Consider the following 23,877-nt stretch of genomic DNA (forward strand, 5'->3'; position numbering starts at 1 on the left):
AGGATTGACGGTCTAAAAAGTTCAAAGATGGGCAGCACGTTTTGTATTATCGCGAAATAGGGGAGAGAGTGCCACAGAAATAATACAGGATTTGGGTTGGACATCTACATCTACATCTACGTGACTACTCTGCAATTCAGATTTAAGTGCTTGGCAGAGGGTTCATCGAAGCACAATCATACTATCTCTCTACCATTCCACTCCCGAACAGCGAGCGGGAAAAAAGAACACCTAAACCTTTCTGTTCGAGCTCTGATTTCTCTTATTTTATTTTGATGATCATTCCTACCTATGTAGGTTGGGCTCAACAAAATATTTTCGCATTCGGAAGAGAAAGTTGGTGACTGAAATTTCGTAAAAAGGTCTCGCTGCCACGAAAAACGTCTATGCTGTAATGACTTCCATCCCAACTCGTGTGTCATATCTGCCACATTAAAAGAAAGGCGTTTTTCGTTGCGACGGAATCTATTCACTAAATTCCAATCACCCACTTTTTCCTCCGAATGCCAAAATATTCTGTTGACGGTGACTTACACAGGGCGGAACGATCACCACGATAAATTAAGGGAAATCAGAGCTCGTACGGAAAGATATAGGTGTTCATTCTATACGAGACTGGAATAATAGAGAATTGTGAAGGCGGTTCGATGAACCCTCTGCCAGGCACTTGAATGTGATTTGCAGAGTATCCATGCAGATGTAGATGTAGAAACCTCAGTTTGCTGCTACCTACGTTTCCCAATCGGACTGTCATCCTGGGAGACGTTCGGCGCATACGTTGATCAGTCGGTGAGAAATTACACTTGTGGACAGACCTTCCGAAAGATTACTAAATGCCTTCTCTGATAACTAACTACAACAGGAACTTCGGGTGCCGACTCGTGATGGAAATATATTAGATGTAGCGGCAACAAAAAGACCTGTCTTCTGTAAGGTTGTCCACACTGAAACTGGTGTCAATGATCAAAAGACACTTGTACCAAAAATGCTTACTAGAGAGTTAAGCGTAGCCAAACAGGTGGAAGTATTTACATGTTAGTCAGTTAGTCAGATGTACAACAAGTCAGTTTACAGGATTAGTACTAACATTAATGAACATATTATTACTTTTAGTCCTGCTCATGCAACTACGCTGAACTTTTTTTGAGAAATCTAGATAAAATGCAAGTCATGTAATATTATGCAGAGGATCTCAAAACATCTTCCCCTGGGCAGGAGCAAGTCGAATAACTATGGCTCATGTTCAAAGTAATAGTTGTCCACGCACGGGATAGAGATTCACCTAGTGCAACAGTACGTGATCGGAATGACACTCTGTGGTATACAGTCACTGTAAAGAAACTTGTAAAGACACAGACCTCTGCACAATGTGTGTAAAACTAAACATAAGGCTGCAGATACAGAAATATTGAATGAAACGCGTTTGCCTCTCAGGAGGATAGTGCGCGAAGCCTTCAACTGCTCCCGTGCCAACCTGTCTCCAGACACTCGTGGACGAGACAGGGGCTGAAATGGAGGGTAGCAGAGCAGCTCCTTTTCAAAGGAAAATCCTGGAGTACTGCGCCAGTTTCGTTCAGATATTACCGCAAGTACCGTTGAGAAACCGCTGATATGACTCCACTTTAACAAGGCTCCAGGGTAGGACTGTTGATAAAATGTGGATATGTCGAAAAGTTCCAAAAAAACTATCAATATATGTGTCGGCGACACAACTTTCCTCGCTGTCGTATGTATCGATATCAAAACGGGACTATCGAGTACCGATATTTTTATTTTATATTATATTATCATTTTCCCAATTTTTGATGAATATTTAATACTGCTCTTCTGAAACTGTAGAAGAACATAACTTCCCTTTTACTGTGCGAAGGAGTTTCATTAGTTTCTGAGCTTTCATCACGTCCTGTCTCTCACTTGGGCGCTGATGTCCTCGATGTTGAGCGCCCACAAGCCCCAACACACCACTGTCTCTCACTTTGACTGTGTGAAGCAGGTATGTTGTAGCTGTTGTTGTTTTCAGTCCTGTGGGATCCTGCCCAATCGTCTAATGTAGGGTGCTTAGGAAGCTGTTTCCTCTGACAGCTAGACAACATTCGAGTAAATCTTATTAATGTTCATTACAGTAAATTAAATTGAAAATACTTAACTTTACCTTTTCACAAAGATGTGTCACAAGCAATTTGCGACATGCAAATAATAAATGTCTTTCGATATACACATGCAAGCAATTAATATAGATCACAAGTGACGGCTGATTCGTTTGGATCACGCCTCGACTTCCAGTGAGACTCCTCCAGTGCGGCCGAGGCTGGATGCAACCTTCTGAGACGTTCCAGGCCGACGTGCTGGCGCTTCATGTTACACCGGAACGCTCCGAAGACTGGGTCGATGCAGCTCTCCATGCTACCCTGTCCTGTGCAAGCTCCTTCATCCCCAGTAATTACTGCAGCCTACATCCTTCTGAATCTGCTTAGTGCATTCATCTCTTGGTCTCCCGCTACGATTTTTACCCACCACCTTTCCCTCCAGTACTAAACTCGTGATCCCTTGATGCCACAGAACACGTCCTACCTACCGATCCCTTCCTTAGGTCAAGTTGTGCAACAAATTCCTCTTCTCCCCAATTCAGTTCAATACCTCCTCATCAGTTACGTCAGCCACCCATCTAATCCTCAGCATTCTTCTGTAGCACCACATTCCAAAAGCTTCTATTCTCTTCTTGTCCAATCTATTTCTCGTCCATGATTCACTTCTGTACATGGCTACACTCACTGCTAATACTTTCACAAAAGACTTGCGACACTTAAATCTTCGGAAACACTTTTCTCGCCATTGTCAGTCTACATTTCGTATGCGCTCTACATCCACCATCCTCAGTTATATTCCTCTCCAAATGCCAAGACCCATCTACTACTTTATGTGTCTCATTTCCTAATCTACACTACTGGCCATTAAAATTGCTACACCACGAAAATGACGTGCTACTGATGCGAAATTTAACCGAGAGGAAGAAGATGCTGTGATATGCAAATGATTAGCTTTTCAGAGCATTCACATAAGGTTGGCACCGGTGGCGACACCTACAAAGTTTCCAAACAGCAGTTGACCGGCGTTGCCTGGTGAAACGTTGTTGTGGTGCCTCGTGTAAGGACAAGAAATGCGTTGCATCACGTTTCCAACTTTGATAAAGGTCAGATTGTAGCCTATTGCGATTGCGGTTTATCGTATAGCGACATTGGTGCTCGCGTTGGTCGAGATCCAATGACCGTTAGCAGAATATGGTATCGGTGAGTTCAGGAGGGTAATACAGAACGCCGTGCTGGATCCCAACGGCCTCGTATCACTAGCAGTCGAGACGACAGGCACTTTATCTGCATGGCTGTAACGGATCGTGCAGCCACGTCTCGAGCCCTGAGTCAACAGATGAGGACATTTGCAAGACAACAACCATCTGCACGAACAGTCAGACGACGTTTGCAGCAGCACGGACTATCAGCTCGGAGACCATGGCTGCGGTTACCCTTGACGCTGCATCACAGAGAGGAGCGCCTGCGACGGTGGACTCAACGACGAACATGGGTACATGAATGGCTAAACGTCATTTTTTCGGATGAATCCACGTTCTGCTTACACCATCGTGATGATCGCATCCGTGTTTGGCGACAACGCGGTAAACGTACATTGGAAGCGTGTATTCGTCATCGCCATACTGGCTTATAACCTGGCGTGATGGTATGGGGCTACATCGGTTACACGTCTCGGTCACCTATTGTTCTCATTGACAGCACTTTGAACAGTGGACGTTACATTTCAGAGGTGTTACGACCCGTGGCTCTACCCTTCATTCGATCCCGGCGAAACCCTACATTTCAGCAGGATAATGCATGACCGCATGTTGCCGGTCCCTGTACGGTCCTTTCTGGATACAGAAAATGTTCCGCTGCTGCCCTGGCCAGCACATTCTGCAGATGTCTCACCAGTTGAATACGTCTGGTCAATGGTGGTCGAGCAACTGCCTCGTCACAATACGCCAGTCACTACTCTTGATGTACTGTGGTATCGTGTTGAACCTGCATGGGCAGCTGTACCTTTACATGCCATCCAAGCTCTGTTTGAATCAATGTCCAGGCGTATCAAGGCCGTTATTAAGGCCACAGGTGGTTGTTCTGGGTACTGATTTCTCAGGATCTAAGCACCTAAATTGCGTGAAAATGTAGTCAAATGGTTCAAATGGCTGTGAGCACTGTGGGACTTACCTGCTGTGGTCATCAGTCCCTTAGAACTTAGAACTACTTAAACCTAACTAACCTACGGACATCACACACATCCATGCCCGAGTCAGGGTTCAAACCTGCGACCGTAGCGGTCTCGCGGTTCCACATTGTAGCGCCTAGAAAATGTAATCACATCTCTGTTTTAGCATAATATATTTGTCCAATGAATACCCGTTTATCATCTGCATTTCCTCTTGGTGTAGCAATTTTAATGGCCAGTAGTGTAATTCCCTCAGCATCACCTGATTTAATTCGACCACATTCCCTTAACACGTTTTGCTTTTGCTGGTTTTATTTTATATCCGCCATTCAAGACATTCTCCATCGAGCTCTACTGCTCTTCCAAGTCCTTTGTTGTCCCTGACAGATTTACAATGTCATCGGCAAAACCTCAGGTTTTTATTTCTGCTCCGTTTATTTTAATTCCTACTGCAAACTTTTCTGTGGTTACCTTTACTGCTTGTTCAGTGCACAGATTGAATAACATCTGGGTTAGGCTAAAACCCTGTCCCACTTCCTTCTCAACCACTGTTCCCCTTCATGCCCCTCGACTCTTAAAAGCTGCCATCTGATTTCTGTACGAATTTTAAATAGTCTTTCGCCCCATGCCACATTCAGAACCTGAAAGAGAGTATTCCAATCAACACTGTCAAAACCACTATCTAAGTCTATAATTCCTATAGATGTAGGTTTGCCTTCCGATAACGTAACTTCTAAGATAAGCCGTAGGGTCAGTAATGTCTCACGTGTTCCAACATTTCTACGGAATCCAAACTGACCTTCCCCGAGGTGTGCTTCTACCAGTTTTCCATTCGTCTGTAAGGAATTCTTGTTAGTACGAGTATTTTGCGACCGCATCTTATTAAACTGGTAGTTCGGTAATTTTCATACCTGTCAGCACCTGCTTTCTTTGGGATGGTAATTATTCTTCTGGAAGTCTGAGGGTATTTCGCCTCTCTCATACATATTACTCACCAGATGGAAGGGTTTTGTCGTGACTGGCTCTCCCAAGCCTATCAGTAGTTCCAATGGAATGTTGTCCACACCTGGATCCTTGTTTCGATTCAGGTCTTTCTGTGCTCTGTCAAACTCTTCAAGCGGTATCGTATCTCCCATGTCATCTTCATCTACATCTTCATCCATTTCCGTAATACCGCTCTCAAGTACCTCTCCCTTGTACAGTTTCTCCACATACGCCTTGCACGTTTCGTCTTTCCCTTCTTTGCTTACGACTGTTTTTCCAACTGAGTTTCTGATATTCCTAGAGATAGTTCTCTTTTCTCCAAAGGTCTCTTTAATTATTCCATAGGCGGCATCTATCTTACGCTTAGAGATACGTGCTTCTACATCCTTACATTTGCCCTCTAGCCATTCCCGCTTAGCCGTTTTGCACTTTGTGGTGATCGGATTTTTGAGACATCTGTATTCCTTTCACTTGCTTCATTTACTGCATTTCTATATTTTGTCCTTTGATCAATTAAACTCAATATTTCTTGTGTTACCCAAGGATTTCTACTGGCCCTCGTCTTTTTACCTACTTGATCCTTTGCTGCCTTCACTATTTCATCTCTGAGCTACCCATTCTTCTTTCCCCCGTTCTTGTTAATCGTCCCCTAATGCTCCCTCAGAAACTCTTTATAACATCTAGTCCTTTAATTTTGTCCATGCTTCATCTCCTTAAATTCGTACCTGTTTACAACTTCTCACTTTTAATCTACAGTTCGTAACTGATACATTGTGGTCGGAAAACACATCTTCCCCTGGAAATGCCATACAATTTAAAACCTAGTTCCGAAATCTCTTACCATTATATAATCTATCTGAAACGTTGTGTAGCCGGCCGGGGTGGCCGAGCGGTGTTCGCGCTACAGTCTGGAAGCACGCGACTGATACGGTCGCAGGTTCGAATCCTGCCTTGGGCATGTATGTGTGTGTGAGATGTCCTTAGGTTAGTTAGGTGTAAGTAGTTCGAAGTTCTAGGGGACTGATGACCTCAGCAGTTAAGTCCCATAGTGCTCAGAGCCATTTGAATCATTTTTTGAGCCAATTTGAACCATTTTTGAGCTATTTGAACCATTTTTTGTGCTGGCTCCAGACCTTCTTTCATTATTCTTAAACCAAGTGTTACCTATGATTATGTTATGCTCTGTGCAAAATTGCACCAGGCGGCTTCCTCTTTCATTCCTTACCCTCAGTCTATAAACACCTATTACTGTACTTTTCCTTCTCTTCCTTTTCCTATTATGGAATTCCAGTCCCCCACGACTACCAAATTTTCATGTGCCTTAACTATTTGAATAATTTTTTTTATGTCATCTTGCGTTTCTTCAATCTCTTCACATCTGCGGAGCTAGTTAGCGTATAAACGTGTGCTACTGGGGTAGGCATGGGCTTCGTGTCTGTCTTGACTACAGTAATGTTTGCACTATACTGTTCGTAGTAGGTTATTCGCGTTCCTATCTTTTTATTTATTATTAAACCTTCTGCTGCATTACCCCTATTGGATTTTGTGTTTACAACTCTGTATTCATCTGACCACAAGTCTATTCCTCCTGCAACTGAGCTTCATTAATTCTCACTATGTCTAACTTTAACCTATGCACATCCTTTTTTAAATTTTCTGACCCGTCTGCCCGATAAACTGATCTGACATACCATATCATGGTCCGTAGAACAGGTTTGGTTCTATAGGTGGCGCAAAGAAGAAGTTGGATTGCAGTGGGTGGTGGCAGTGTGAATGGAACAACAAGATTTCCAAGGTGATGAAGTAGGACAACAGTTGCGTTAGAAAACAATTTTTAAACGGCTCTAGTGTGTAGTGTGCTATTTCTTCACGTCAGCGTTATTCAAAACAGTTTCTGGAAATGGTGAACAAAAGTCAAAACGACAAGTGACGAGTGAGCGGAAATGCTGACGCAGTCGACGCTCGGCCTGACCAGCAGAAAATGCAACGTTTAGCTTCACCACGCAGTTCTGACACTGCAACTGGAAAGTCGGTGGCACTTTAAAAAAAAAAAAAAAAAAAAAAAAAAAAAAAAAAAAAAAAAAAAAAACAACCAGATAAGTCGACATGAAGTGTTCCGCATAAATCCGACATGCGGCGAAACCGAACGTTGCACCCATCAGTCACCTTTTATTTTGCCACTTACATACACTTACCAAAGTTAGCAAAGCGCTTACTGCCAAGCGTGAATGTGGATCGTTGTCCTTTCAATTCTTGCTCTAAGGGGGATAGGCCGGCTGCTAGCATGTTGACGTACAGAATATCTAATACTAAATGAGTACTTAAATATACAGCTCTAAAACTGTCAGTGTATTTACAGTGGGCAGCCGATATTTTTATAAGCCGGCACGTCGATATCTCTCCGCATATATAGAGGTATGTTTTCGATACATCGCGAGTCATAATGTTATCTTCTAAATATCGGTATATCGGACTAGCGATGTTTTCAAAAAAATATCAAGATGCTTCGCACAACTTTGAGATGAGTTTGACCCCATTTTAATACAAGAATACTGTCCTCAGCGAGTGGGAATAAGAGGAGGCTACACCCGTCTACAAGTAGAAGTGATGCACAAAACTACTGCCCAGTCACCTTGACATCCAATTGTTATAGTCTCTTAGAGAGTAATCGGAGCACCAACATGCTCCAAATAATAATTATTATTGTCCACATCTAATTCATAAATATGCTGTGGTTATTAAAAGATAATGAAACTTTTAAATTGAAATAATTTGTTACTCTGGCATTCAGCCATGTAGCCCGACATGAATCCACTGAAACATCCGAAGGCCCCAGAAGCCTGGAAGTTGACGTTTCGGTCAGTCTGCCAAATGGAGAGCCGCAATGGGGCTTCTCCCAGGTGCTGGTGAAATGTCCCAGCATCCCTGCGTCCTTCAGACTGGTGAATTACCATATAACACAGTTCACTCCCCTTATACACACTAGCCGACATGGTAACGACGTAAACACGAACAACACTAATACCGCTGTACCGGCCGCAGACAATTGTAAGGCCATTGTGAAGTGCTGTACGTGACAGCATGTGCCGTTCAACAGTGGTTGTGGCAGTTCCGCAATACGTCTGCTCACTGTCGAAACTGAGATGTCTACCGTTGTATAGACGAATTTGTAACTACAATATGTGATCAAAAGTATCCGAACACCACACAAAACACACGTTTTTCATATTAGGTGCATTGTCCTGCCACCTACTACCAGGCACTCCACATCAGTGACCTCAGTAGACATTAGACATCGTGAGACAGCAGAATGGGCCGCTCTGTGGAACTCACGGACTTCAAACGTGGCCACGTGACTGGGTGTCACTTGTGTTATACGTCTGTACGTCAGATTTCCACACTCTTAAACACCGCTAGGTACACTGTTTCCGATGTGATAGTGAAGTGGAAACGTGAAAGGACCGCCGGCATTTGAAAAGGGTCGTAATGTGTAATAGGTAGACATCTATCCAGACCATCACACAGGAATTCCAAACTGCAACAGGATCCACTGCAAGTACTATGGCAGTTAGGCAGCAGGTGCGTCAACTTGGATTTCATGGTCGAGCAGATGCTCATAAGACAAACATCACGCTGGTAAATGCCAAACGACGCCTCGCTTGGTGTAAGGAGCGTAAACATTGGACGATTGAACAGTGTACAAACGTCGTGTGGAGTGACGCATCACGATACACAATGTCGTGATAAGATGGCAGGGTGTGGGTACGGCGAATGCCCGGTGTTCGTCATCTGCCAGAGTGCGTAGTGCCAACAGTAAAATTCAGAGGTTATGGTCTGGACGTGTTTTCCATTCAGGGAGCACCCCTTTTTGTTTTGCGTGGCACTATCACAGCACAGGCCTACATTGACGTTTTAAGCACCTTGTTGCCTCCCACTGTTGAAGACCAATTCGGGGATGGCGATTGCATCTTTCAACACGATCGAGCACCTGTTTATAGTGCACGACCAATGGTGGAATGGTTACACGACAATAACATCCCTGCAATGGACTGGCCTGCACAGAATCCCGACCTGAATGCTGTAGAACGTCTTTGGGATGTTTTGGAACGCCGAGCCACACCGAACAACATCTATACCTCTCCTCAGTGTAGCACTCCGTGAAGAATGGGCTGCCATTCCCCAAGAAACCTTCCAGCACCTGATTGAACATATGCCCCTGAGAGTGGAAGATGTCATCAGTGCTAAGGGTGGACTAACACCATACTGAATTTGAGCATTATGGATGGAAGGCGCCACGGGCTTGTAAGTCTTTTTCAGCCAGCTGTCCGGATACTTTTGATCACATAGTGTAGCACTTAACAGTGGCCTGTAAGGTCGGTCGGACAATCTTGCGAAACTAAATAAAGCTGAGATAGGCCATTACAATGTTCTTCACATGACGGAAGTTACGTTGTTATTAAAAGCAAGTGAGCGATAGCAAAAAGAACTACGTAGCTATAAAATACATGCATATTCCGAGAACAGCCTTAAGAGCTAGCCCACGTTGGTTTTTCTCTAAGGTTTTCCGTTTTCACTCGATAAATATATTATTGATAAACATAGTGTGAAAACATTGCTAATGAGAGACCAAAAATTTTCCCTTATGGCCAGCAGGTGTGGCCGAGCGGTTCTAGGCACTTCAGTTTGGAACCGCGCGACCGCTATGGTCGTAGGTTCGAATCCTGGCTCAGGCATGGATGTGTGTGATGTCATTAGGTTTAAGTAGTTCTAAGTTCTCGGGGCTGATGACCTCAGACGTTAAGTCCCATAGTGCTCAGAGCCATTCGCTTATGGTAGTTGCATTCTATAGATGTGATACATAGGAAAGACGAGTATTCCTTCGCTCTAACATCCCTTCAAAAAATGTTTCCATTTACTTGCCGAAATGCGCTGCTGAGCCGAAACATCGTGACTTCCTGCTTCATATGGCATGGGTTAGAAAAGCACTCGGAAAGTCTGGGCACAGGTCGTACAATTTCCGTAAATTACTGTGATGGGTGGTTTTCTGGGCAAGGAGCTCGCTGCAATAGAGTGTGAAATGTCTTCCGTCAAGTCCAGAATTTGGTGGCCAACACATCAACGTGAGTTCAGTATCAGCCACCTCAGACCACTGTAGCCTGCTTCTGGTCCTGTGACTTGAGGAAGATGTCATCGCCGTTGGGAAAGATCTCGAGTATGGATGGACGCAGATTGCCTGCTGGAATGTAGTCCACAGCTTGTTGGTGTCTTCGGTTACTAACACAGGTGCCACGGAAACCCAGTGAAGGTGCTGAAGAGCACTATACTGCTCCCACTGGCCTGAGTCCGTGACACAGAATATGCTTCCAACAGCTGTTCTCTTCGACGATGGCGTATTCGGATACGCCACTTGACCTTGTACAGCTAATCTGCTTTATAACTTAGTCTCTGCAATAAAAATTTTCACTTCACGTTACTAGTATGCTTTGTCAGACTTAGAAACTGTTGTTGTTGTTAATGTGGTCTTCAGTCCTGAGACTGGTTTGATACAGCTCTCCATGCTACTCTATCTTGTGCAAGCTTCTTCATCTCCCAGTACCCACTGCAACCTACATACTTCTGAATCTGCTTGGTGTATTCATCTATTGGTCTCCCTCTACGATTTTTACCCTCTACGCTGCCCTCCAATACTAAATTGGTGATCCCTTGATGCCTCAGAACGTGCCCTACCAACCGATCCCTTCTTCTGGCCAGGTTGTGCCACAAACTTTTCTTCTCCCCAATCCGATTCAATACTTCCTCATTAGTTATGTGATCTACCCATCTAATCTTCAGCATTCTTCTGTAGCACCACATTTCGAAAGCTTCTATTCTCTTCTTGTCCAAACTATTTATCGTCCATGTTCCACTTCCATACATGGCTACACTCCATACAAATACTTTCTGAAATGACTTCCTAACACTTAAATCTATACTCGATGTTAACAAATTTCTCTTCTTCAGAAACGCTTTCCTTGTCATTGCCAGTCTACATTTTATATCCTCTCTACTTCGACCATCATCAGTTATTTTGCTCCCCAAATAGCAAAACTCCTTTACTACTTTAAGTGTCTCATTTCCTAATCTAATTCCCTCAGCATCACCCGACTTAATTCGAATGCATTCCATTATCCTCGTTCTGCTTATGATGATGTTCATCTTATAACCTCCTTTCAAGACACTGTCCATTCCGTTCAACTGCTCTTCCAAGTCCTTTGCTGTCTCTGACAGAATTACAATGTCATCGGCGAACCTCAAAGTTTTTATTTCTCCTCCATGGATTTTAATACCTACTCTGAATTTTTCTTTTGTTTCCTTTACTGCTTGCTCAATATACAGATTGAATAACATCGGGGATAGGCTACAACCCTGTATCACTCCTTTTCCAACCACTGCTTCCCTTTCATGCCCCTCGACTCTTATAACTGGCATCTGGTACAAATTGTAAATAGCCTTTCGCTCCTTGTATTTTACCCCTGGCACCTTCAGAATTTGAAAGAGAGTATTCTAGTCAACATTGTCAAAAGCTTTCTCTGAGTCTACAAATGCTAGAAACGTAGGTTTGCCCTTCCTTAAACTAGCTTCTAAGATAAGTCGTAGGGTCAGTATTGCCTCAAGTGTTCCAACATTTCTACGGAATCCAAACTGATCTTCCCCGAGGTCGGCTTCTACTAGTTTTTCCATTCGTCTGTAAAGAATTCGCATTAGCATTTTGCAGCTGTGACTTATTAAACTGATAGTTCGGTAATTTTCACATCTGTAGACACCGGCTTTCTTTGGGATTGGAATTATTATATTCTTCTTGAAGTCTGAGGGTATGTTGCCTGTCTCATACATCTTGCTCACCAGATGGTAGAGTTTTGTCAAGACTGGCTCTCCCAAGGCTGTCAGTAGTTCCAATGGAATGTTGTCTACTCCCGGGGCCTTGTTTCGACTCAGGTCTTTCAGTGCTCTGTCAAACTCTTCACGCAGTATCGTATCTCCCATTTCATCTTCATCGACATCCTCTTCCATTTCCATAATACTGTCCTCAAGTACATTGCCCTTGTATAGACCGTCTATATACTCCTTCCACCTTTCTGCTTTCCCTTCTTTGCTTAGAACTGGGTTTCCATCTGAGGTCTTGATGTTCATACAAGTGGTTCTCTTATCTCCAAAGCTCTCTTTAACTTTCCTGTAGGCAGTATCTATCTTACCCCTAGTGAGATAAGCCTCTGCATCCTTACATTTGTCCTCTAGCCATCCCTGCTTAGCCATTTTGCACTTCCTGGCGATCTCATTTTTGAGACGTCTGTATTCCTTTTTACCTGCTTCATTTACTGCATTTTTATATTTTCTCCTTTCATCAGTTAAATTCATTATTTCTTCTGTTACCCAAGGATTTCTACTAGCCCTCGACTTTTTACCTACTTGATCCTATGCTGCCTTCACACTGCATCCCTCAAAGCTACCCATTCTTTTTCTACTGTATTTCTTTCCCCCATTACTGTCAATTGCTCTCTTATGCTCTCCCTGAAACTCTGTACAACCTCTGGTTCTTTTATTTTATCCATGTCCCATCTCCTTAAATTCCCATTTTTTTGCAGTTTCTTCAGTTTTAATCTACAGGTCATAACCTATAGATTGTGGTCAGAGTCCACATCTACACCTGGAAATGTCTTAAATTTTAAAAAACCTGTTTCCTAAATCTCTGTCTTACCATTATATAATCTATCTGATACCTTTTAGTATCTCCAGGCTTCTTCCATGTATACAGCCTTCTTTTATGATTTTTGAAGCAAGTGTTACCTATGATTAAGATGTGCCCTGTGCAAAATTCTACCAGGCGGCTTCCTCTTTCATTTCTTTGCCCCAGTCCATAGCAAGAAACGTAATTCTTTCGGGTCATATGGCTCTGAGCACTATGGGACTTAACCTCTGAGGTCATCAGTCCCCTAGAACTTAGAACTACTTAAACCTATCTAACCTAAGGACATCACACACATCCATGCCCGAGGCACGATTCGAACCTGCGACCGTAGGGGTCGCGCGGTCCCAGACTGTAGCGCCTAGAACCGCTCGGCCACTCGGCCGGCAATTCTTCCGACCGAGAGACACGTTCCCGTTGTTACACAGTAGAATCTCGAGGATCCCGTGCTTCATTTCACGATGTCGATCGGTCAAGATGCAGAGACGTAGGAATCGTCTGCTACGGAGACGTATTTTCGACGATATGCAGTGAACGGAGCGCTCCGAAACACTTGTACCTCCGCAGCACTACACTTTGTCGCCAGATCCACCACAGGTAGCCGCCTGCCCTGTTTTGCAGCCACTGTTCGTAGCTGCTGACGACAGCATCCCGCCTAGAGTGCAACTGCTTCCTCGTTTCCGAGGCGCCGTGCCAGAGCGGTCTGCCCTTTGCCGAACACATTTATGTCACCGTATCTCCTCATTTTCGTCCCGCATCGTCACTAGAAGGATTTCCTGTCCGCCTGTTCTCCGCTTATACACCTTCCTAATGCCGTATAGGACCCCGTGAGCACGCAGAAGTGCCGTGACGTTCCATGAAGTCGAGTAGCGTCTGTAGTACTGCTGGAGCGAATTGACATCATGAATCCTTCAGGACTGTCCATAAATCCGTAAGAGTACGAGAGAGTGGAGGTCTCTTCTGAACAGCACGGTGCAAGGCATCCCAGGTATGTTCAATAATCTTCACTTTTGGGGAGTTTCGTGATCAGCGGAAGCGTTTAATCTCATAAGAGTGCTCCTGGAGTCACTCTGTAACAATTGTGAACATGTGGGGTGTCGCATTGTCGTCCTGGAATTGCCCGAGTCCGTCGGAATGCACAATGGACATAAATGGATCCAGATGATCAGACAGGATGCTTACATACACTCCTGGAAATGGAAAAAAGAACACATTGACACCGGTGTGTCAGACCCACCATACTTGCTCCGGACACTGCGAGAGGGCTGTACAAGCAATGATCACACGCACGGCACAGCGGACACACCAGGAACCGCCGTGTTGGCCGTCGAATGGCGCTAGCTGCGCAGCATTTGTGCACCGCCGCCGTCAGTGTCAGCCAGTTTGCCGTGGCATACGGAGCTCCATCGCAGTCTTTAACACTGGTAGCATGCCGCGACAGCGTGGACGTGAACCGAATGTGCAGTTGACGGACTTTGAGCGAGGGCGTATAGTGGGCATGCGGGAGGTCAGGTGGACGTACCGCCGAATTGCTCAACACGTGGGGCGTGAGGTCTCCACAGTACATCGATGTTGTCGCCAGTGGTTGGCGGAAGGTGCACGTGCCCGTCGACCTGGGACCGGACCGCAGCGACGCACGGATGCACGCCAAGACCGTAGGATCCTACGCAGTGCCGTAGGGGACCGCACCGCCACTTCCCAGCAAATTAGGGACACTGCTGCTCCTGGGGTATCGGCGAGGGCCATTCGCAACCGTCTCCATGAAGCTGGGCTACGGTCCCGCACACCGTTAGGCAGTCTTCCGCTCACGCCCCAGCATCGTGCAGCCCGCCTCCAGTGGTGTCGCGACAGGCGTGAATGGAGGGACGAATGGAGACGTGTCGTCTTCAGCGATGAGAGTCGCTTCTGCCTCGGTGCCAATGATAGTCGTATGCGTGTTTGGCGCCGTGCAGGTGAGCGCCACAATCAGGACTGCATACGACCAAGGCACACAGGGCCAACACCCGGCATCATGGTGTGGGGAGCGATCTCCTACACTGGCCGTACACCTCTGGTGATCGTCGAGGGGACACTGAATAGTGCACGGTACATCCAAACCGTCATCGAACCCATCGTTCTACCATTCCTTGACCGGTCTAGGGAACTTGCTGTTCCAACAGGACAATGCACGTCCGCATGTATCCCGTGCCACCCAACGTGCTCTAGAAGGTGTAAGTCAACTACCCTGGCCAGCAAGATCTCCGGATCTGTCCCCATTGAGCATGTTTGGGACTGGATGAAGCGTCGTCTCACGCGGTCTGCACGTCCAGCACGAACACTGGTCCAACTGAGGCGCCAGGTGGAAATGGCATGGCAAGCCGTTCCACAGAACTACATCCAGCAATTCTACGATCGTCTCCATGGGAGAATAGCAGCCTGCATTGCTGCGAAAGGTGGATATACACTGTACTAGTGCCGACATTGTGCATGCTCTGTCGCCTGTGTCTCTGTGCCTGTGGTTCTGTCAGTGTGATCATGTGATGTATCTGACCCCAGGAATGTGTCAATAAAGTTTCCCCTTCCTGGGACAATGAATTCACGGTGTTCTTATTTCAATTTCCAGGAGTGTATGTGTTACTTGTCAGAGGATTGCACACGCCCCACACCATTACAGAGCCCCCACCAGCTTCAACAGTCCCTGCTGGCATTCAGCGTGTACAGATTCACGAGGTTTTCTTCACACCCGTACGCGGCCATCTGCTCGATACTCACTCGTCCGACCAGGCAAGATGTTTAGAGTCATCAACTGTCCACTGTCGGTGTCAACGGGTGCAGGCGACGTGGAAAGTTTCGTGTCGTGCAGTCATCTAGATTACACTTTGGCTCCGAAAGCCCAAATCTACGATGTTTCGTTGAACTGTTCGCACGCTGACACTTGTTGATGACCCAGCATTGAAATCTGCAGCAATTTGCGGAAGGGTTGCACTTCCGTCACGTTGGACTGTTCACTTCAATCGTCGTTGATTCCGTTCTTGCAGGATCTTTTTCCGGCAGCAGCGATGTCGGTAGACTCGCGAAATGCTCATATTGGTATATCCCCACTTCATCGCTATCTCGGAGATGCTGTGTCCACGGGTCGTGCGCCGACAATAACTCCCCGTTCGAACTCCTGTCATTGTAGCAGCAGTAGCTGAACTAACAACTACGCCCAACACTCGTTGTCTTATACGGGCATTGCCGACCGCAGCGCCGTATTCTGCCTGTTTACATATCTCTGTATTTCAATACTGATGCCTGTACCAATTTCTTTGGCGCTTCAGTGCTTACGGCGTCATGTGCCTGAAAAGCCACCATTCAATGTCACGATGAGCAATAGTGATTATATTTTGGCTAATAAGTTTATGACAGAATGAAGACTTATCTGGTTGCTCAGTGGAAAGATCGAATAAGGTCGGAGAGAGGCTACAACCCTATCTCATTTTCTTCGCAACAACTGCTTCGATCCAACGTTATTCACCTGTTTCAGCTAGAGTTTGGCTTCTGCACTAGTTGTAGATACCCTTTCGTTCACTTTATTTTATCCCTGATAACTTCTCCTTTTGGAAGAGTTTAATCCAGTCAGTATTTCCAAAAGCTTTGCGTGAGTCTACAGATGCTTTTTTCAACGTGTCTTATGTATATTCAGTATTCCCTCTCGTGTGCCTACACCTCTCTGTAACCCAAATGAACCTCCCACAAGGCCGCCATCTACCAGTCCTTCCATTCTCCAGTACATAGCCGGCCGGTGTGGCCGAACGGTTCTAGGCACTTCAGTCTGGAACCGCGTCACCGCTACGGTCGCAGGTTCGAATCCTGCCTCGGGCATGGATGTGTGTGATGTCCTTAGGTTAGTTAGGTTTCAGTAGTTCTATGTTCTAGGGGACTGATGACCTCAGATACATTTTTTCCCAGTACATAACTCAGGAATTTTAGAGCGTGACTTATTAATCGGTTGGTGCCTTAACTACGTGGTGTATAACGCCGATCGATGTACGGAGGAAGAATATGCACGTGGATGGACATTGTCGCGTCGAGTGCTTAAGTCAGACGCAGAAAGACGGCAAAGACATGCGCAAAATTCCTCTATTCACCGAATTATTTAGGAAAGAAGCGTTTCTGGCAAACTGGAAGAAGGCTATAGTTGATGGGATCTCGGCTGATCAACCGAGCCGTGGCGTGCTACTGTCGCGGCGTTTCGACGAGTTGCCTACACGACATTTTCAGGCTAAGAATGCGTTCGTCCGTACTCTGTTCTTAATGTTTTCCAGTCGACTATAAACGTCATTACATTACCATAAGTGGAACTACAAGATTTCTCGGCATTTGGTACCCACACTTCTTATAACACCTTTGAGCTGTGGTAAAGGTTGCTGTTTTGCAGAGCGCGCCGCAGTGCGTAGTGTGAAGCAGTCGCCCTCCGTTTCTGACGGTGGCGCCGCTGTGGCAATCGCAGCTTTTGGTGTCTCCCTCTGGTAGGAAAGGGGAAAGGTTGCCAGTTCACGTGCATTTAAGGGGCGCTATGAGCTCGCCAGTTAGTCAGTCTGGGTCAGTCTCTCGTCCGAATTTGTGACGCAGTTAGTGTCTGTCTGTCGTCCGGAGTGCTAGTATCTCTTCCGTTCGGATCAATCTTTAAAGCCGGATAAATGAGAGTCTTTCCACTCCGCCAGTAAGAGAACTCAGCGAATGGTCGCCCGGAAGGGGCTGAGTTCCCGCATCTGAGTCTGCTCGTTAGGCCGCCAGTCTGCTCCAGTTTGCTCAAGAAACCGTCATTGGCGGTTGGATCGGTCGGTTGGTCGGTCGCGCACTGAGACACCAGATGGCTTGTCCGCCTTGAGCGTCGGCGCGTGTGAGGTCGCCACGTCAGTCCAGTGGACGGCGCCGTATAGCGAGGGGTGGGGGACGAGAGCAGCAGGAGTCAACCCACGACATCGGTCTGGCCGGGGCGAGCTGCGACGCCGTGAGACGGGAGGTCGGCGCGCCTTCCTGTGTCCGCTGAAGCGGCTGGCAGCGGACGGTTCGGGAGAGCGTTGGGGGTGCTGTGCCAGGTCTTCTCGAGAAATCGCAGTGATTCGTGATATGTTGTTTCATTTACTTGTTAAATGCTACTTGTTTTCTTGGTGAGGTCATCAGCCGCTTTGTTTTGAAGGTCGTCCCACCATTCTTCTCCGTTTGCCCACCCGCGGGAAGGTGCTTATTTATGAATAGGATGGTCTGTTTTTTCCCTTGTGCAGTAGGGCCAGGTTAGAGCAACCTCCGGTTCTGGTTGTTCGGTAATCTCCCTGTCAAGCTGCCGTACGTTAGTAGCTGCCTCTGTCATGTTTGTCGGATTCAGTGTGTTAACGAATTTATTGCTTGGAGTGTAACGCCCTAATTCTTGAAATATGTTTTGATCTTGCCTATCATCTTGAGAGGCGGTATCTGTGTACTGTAGAGAATGTTTGGCCAACCTTGTATAATTTGATGTAAGATTGCGTTTCATGGGCTTTTATTTAAATGTTCATTTTAGTATATAAAGTTGCCACCCTTCCACCGCAAGACTTTTCTTAGAAGTTAAAATCAAGTTGCACCTTCGGTAGCAAAGCTAATACTTTAATTTTAGTGTTTTGTACCATTTCCATCGCTCCTACGGGGTGCATAGTTTGTGCGCTTGTGTGAATTGTTAAAACTTTTAGTTTAAGGTAATCTGGTGTGTTGCAGATTTGCAACAGTGTAGTCTTTCAGAGGCTGTTGTGAGCGGTCGTAACTACGGCCGTGTGAAAAGGGAGCGGCAAGGTTGTCAGCCCGAAAGCTCATACACTCAAAAATTTGTTTCTTTCTCGCTCTGAATGTATTGTAACTTGATATTTAGAGGGTGTTTTCTGGTTATAATTTTAAATCTGTTTCTTTTAAAAAATGCTTTAGGTACCATTAAAGTGAATAAATTACCGCCAACCAAAGTGACCGTGCGGTTGCAGCCGCGGCAGTCTGGAACCGTGTGACCGCTACGGTCGCAGGTTGGTATCCTGCTTCGGGCATGGATGTGTGTGACGTCATAAGTTAGTTAGGTTTAACTAGTTCTAAGTTCTATGGGACTAATGACATCAGAAGTTGAGTCCCAAAGTGCTCAGAGCCATTTGAACCATTTGAATTTGAATAAATTACCATTTGTCATAAAGGACTTTGCTCATGATTTCATCAGTTACTCCCTGGCAGCTACTTCCACGCTCACATAGTGTGATTAAATGTGTTAATGTTCTTGATGAATCGCTAGAAAATAAAATAAATTCTTAAGAATATTCTTTGAAAATAAATCACGGTTCAACCTTCTGAAGCGGAACAGAGAGCGTTTATTACACAGACAGGGGGATACGCAATTATTAAGTGAGGGGGGGTGAGATGAAGATACGACCAGGAAACGCGTCCAAACGTTCTGCGCTAGCACGACCCGCGACACGACCAATATCCTTTCATCATTTAAATTCGCTGAGAAAGGCTGTATTCCGATAGGGCTGTAGTTAATCTTCTCCTGACGGCAAATGTGACGCAGAAACTGTAGACACGCGAGCCTCTCCTGTTTGCGTAAAAAATCCAGGTGCCAGTTGCGGTCACAACCGTGTTCTGAGTGCTCGTGTGTCCATTATGTAGAACCACCATATTCGTGTTTCAAGAGAAACTCTGTAGCACAGCTTGCAGGAAAAGCGAAGAAACATCGTCTGCAAAGTCCCAACGACGACAGAAGTGTAGTGATGAAAACAATCGAATGAAAACAATCGAATGAGAACAATCGAATGAGAACAATCGATTCATTCGGTTGTTGGGAAACAATCGACTCATTCGGTTGTAGCTTTACGTGTCGGTTGAATTACTCATTGCCGAGCCTGATTAGCCGAGAGGTCTGAGGCGCTGCAGTCACGGACTGTGCGGCTGGTCCCGGCGGAGGTTCGAGTTCTCCCTCGGGCATGGGTGTGTGTGTTTCTCCTTAGGATAATTTAGGTTTAGTAGTGTGTAAGCTTAGGGACTGATCACCTTTGCAGTTAAGTCCCATACGATTTTACACACATTTGATATATATATATATATATATATATATATATATATATATATATATATATATATATATATATATATATATTTAATTAATCATTCAGTCTTTTGAGTGAAATCACTCTATGGGAACAACCAAATGGAAACAGTGGAATCAGTCAGCTGTAGTTGAACATTTCGGCAGGATTTTTACTCATTCAATTGTTTCGAATGAAACCAGCCTCAGGAGCTACCGAATAAAAACAGTCGACACAGTCCCGTGGCATTTTGTGTTCCCCTGACGGAGTTATTCATTCTTTGCTTCTCATGTGAAAGCAGTCTATAGTTTTCCTGTCGGTTGAAGCTCTTTTCAACATTCAAATGAAACCACTGTGTGTTTCTTGACTTCCGCAAGGAGTTTGATACAGTTCCCAACAGTCGTTTAATGAACAAAGTAAGAGCATGTGGACTATCAGACCAATTGTGTGATTGGATTGAAGAGTTCCTAGGTAACAGAATGCAGCAAGTCATGCTCAATGGATGATGGTGGTGGTGGTTAGTGTTTAACGTCCGGTCGACAACGAGGTCATTAAAGACGGAGCGCAAGCTCGGGTTAGGGGAGGATTGGGAAGGAAATCGGCCGTGCCCTTTCAAAGGAACCATCCCGGCATTTGCCTGAAACGATTTAGGAAAACCACGGAAAACCTAAATCAGGATGGCTGGAGACGGGATTGAACCGCCGTCCTCCCGAATGCGAGTCCAGTGTATGCTCAATGGAGAGAAGTCTTCCGAAGTAAGAGTGATTTCAGATGTGCCGCAGGGGAGTGTCATAGGACCGTTGCTATTCACAATATATGTAAATGACCTTGTGGATAACATCGGAAGTTCACTAAGTCTTTTTGCGGATGATGCTGTAGTGTATCTAGTGGTTGTAATAACGGAAAATTGTACTGAAATGCAGGAGGATCTGCAGCGAATTGACGCATGATGCAGGGGATGGCAATTGAATCTCAATGTAGACAACTGTAATGTGCAGCGAATACATAGAAAGATAGATCCCTTATCATTTAGCTACAATGTAGCAGTTCAGCAACTGGAAGCAGTTAATTCCATAAATTATCTGGGAGTACGCATTAGGAGTGATTTAAAATGGAATACCATATAAAATTAATCGACGGTAAAGCAGATGCCAGACAGACTCATTTGAAGAATCCTAAAGAACTGCAGTCCGAAAGCAAAGGAAGTAAGATACAGAACACGTGTTCGCCCACTTCCTGAATACTGCTCACCGGAGTGGGATCCGTACCGGATGGGGTTGATAGAAGAGATAGAGAAGATCCAACGGAGAACAGCGCGCTTCGTTATAGGATCATTTAGTAATCGCGAAAGCGTTACGGAGATGATAGATAAACTCCAGTGGAAGGCTCTGCAAGAGAGACGCTCAGTAGCTCTGTACGGGCTTTTGTTGGAGTTTCGAGAACATACCTTCAACGAGGAGTCAAGCAGTATATTGCTCCTTCCTGCGTATTTCTCGCGAAGAGACCGTGAGTATAAAATCAGAGAGATTAGAGCCCACACAGAGATATACCGACAATCTTTCTTTCAACGAACAATACGAGACTGGCATACAAGGGAGAACCGATAGAGGTACTCAAAGTACCCTCCGCCACACACCATCAGGTGGCTTGCGGAGTATGGATGTAGATGTAGATGACCTAGCTATGCAGTTATTCGTCTGAGTTAAACTGTTCTGCAGTGCTTTCATCAGAGAAAGTAAAGCAGTGGTGTACAATGCAAACTAAGGAGCACATATCCTCAGCTATACGCGAAGACAAGCACTAAACAAATTCGTTTTATTACGTGCTGAAAGACTAATGCCCATCATTTAAACGTCGATAAATAGATTGAGTGATATATGTATATAACCTATTATTGGGTGTGTTGTTCAATGGCATGTGAATGTGGGGTGCTATTATTTTATTTTATTTATATTTTACTTATATTTTATTTTTACTTTTAATTAGATTTTGGGTTCACTGCAAAGATATGTGAAGGCACAGATCATTCTTAGATTTTAGTGACACAAAAACGTAGCGTGACATCACGTATAATAATTCAAGTTATTTAGACGAATCCGTGCTCAAAAAGAGTTAATCATTATAGGCTATACACACGAATACAAAAGTATTTCACCATTTTGAATAGGTGAGGACCTACTTGTAATTAGTGCAGGCCAAGTCTGTGTTCTGTTGCACGTAACATAAATCGTCTGAATAAATCGTTGAGTGCTTTGAAAATATCATCCTACAGACCGTAAATGAAAGAAATAATGTCCCCGACCTCCAGCGTCGCCTGTGTGAAGAACGGGATAATAATTACGATAATTTGAAACTGCCGCTTAATGGCGGCCAATTGGCGCCGTCGAGCGAGGTTCAGCTTACTGCCGGCGCTGCGTCAGAAGTTGTTTTAAAAAGGATGGGACAGGCAAACGGGATATGTAGTGCAGGCTACACTTAAAATTAACAGTAGCGGTACTTTAGACAAATAGTGGAGCTCATTGCTCAAATAGTAAAACATGTACACACCTTATTGCGTAGGCTGTGCACAGTGGCGTCCTATCAAGAGAAGACAAAGCTAGAGGTTCCGGCGCTTTTTCTTTCACGCCGATACTAAAAAGAACAAAGATGATGATAAAAAAAATGGTTCAAATGGCTCTGAGCACTATGGGACTCAACTGCTGTGGTCATTAGTCCCCTAGAACTTAAAACTACTTAAACCTAACTAACGTAAGGACATCACACACATCCATGCCCGAGGCAGGATTCGAACCTGCAACCGTAGCAGTCGCACGGTTCCGGACTGCGCGCCTAGAACCGCGAGACCACCGCGGCCGGCTAAAGATGATAATAATACTTACGTTACAGATAATAGCTTTTCTTTATGATAGCATTATTCCTTGACATTCAGTGGAGTTTTTTTTTTTTTTACAAATGACAAATATAATTGCTTAATATCGTAGAAAATGTTTTATAATTTATAGTTCACATAATCTGGGCCACGCGACGTCATAATTGCTGTGCATTAATATGTTTCAGTTACAATTAACAGTAACTAGTAAATCTGCGCTGGCAGTTCAATACTGAGCAACCTTACGAGTTGTCTTAAAGGAATATGAAGAAGAAAGGAACGCTAACACATTTTTGCGACTCTTTGCGTTAATCTGCCAGGACGTTTCTTTGCGTTATGTTTTGCTGGAACGAGATGGTGTCCACAGCATCTAGATCTACATAGATACCCTGCAAGCCACCGTACGGTGCGTGGCGGAGGGTACCATGTACTACTACTTCTTGTCATTTCCTTTCCTGTTACACTCGCAAACAGAGCGAGGGATATTTCAAATGGCTCTGAGCACTATGGGACATAACATCTTAGGTCTATCAGCCCCCTAGAACTTAAAACTACTTAAACCTAACTAACCTAGGGACATGCCCGAGGCAGGGTGCGAACCTGCTACCGTAGCAGTCGCGCGGTTCCAAACTGTAGGCAGTTGTCAACTCTGGGTATCAATTCTTTGTTTAAAATGAATCTTCGTCCACCAAGAAAAATTTTTAGTTTTAGGAAGAGATGGAAGTCTGACGAAGCCATGTCAGGTGAATAAAGCGAGTTTGGCAACAATTCATGACTTAATTCGTGTAATTTTGCCATCGTGACGGCACATGTCTAAACGTGGCCTTTTTTCGCCTATCTTTCGTTACAATTTGTCCAGGAGAATAGCATAGTGTTCTCCAGTAATTGTTTGCCTACTGGGGAGATAATCTATAACCAGAATCCACTTCGCATTCCCGAACACTCATGCCATGACCTTTCCCTGCGTGGAATCCTATTTCATTTCCCGT

The sequence above is a fragment of the Schistocerca gregaria genome, chromosome 11 (assembly GCF_023897955.1).
Source record: "Schistocerca gregaria isolate iqSchGreg1 chromosome 11, iqSchGreg1.2, whole genome shotgun sequence".
NCBI lineage: Eukaryota > Metazoa > Arthropoda > Insecta > Orthoptera > Acrididae > Schistocerca > Schistocerca gregaria.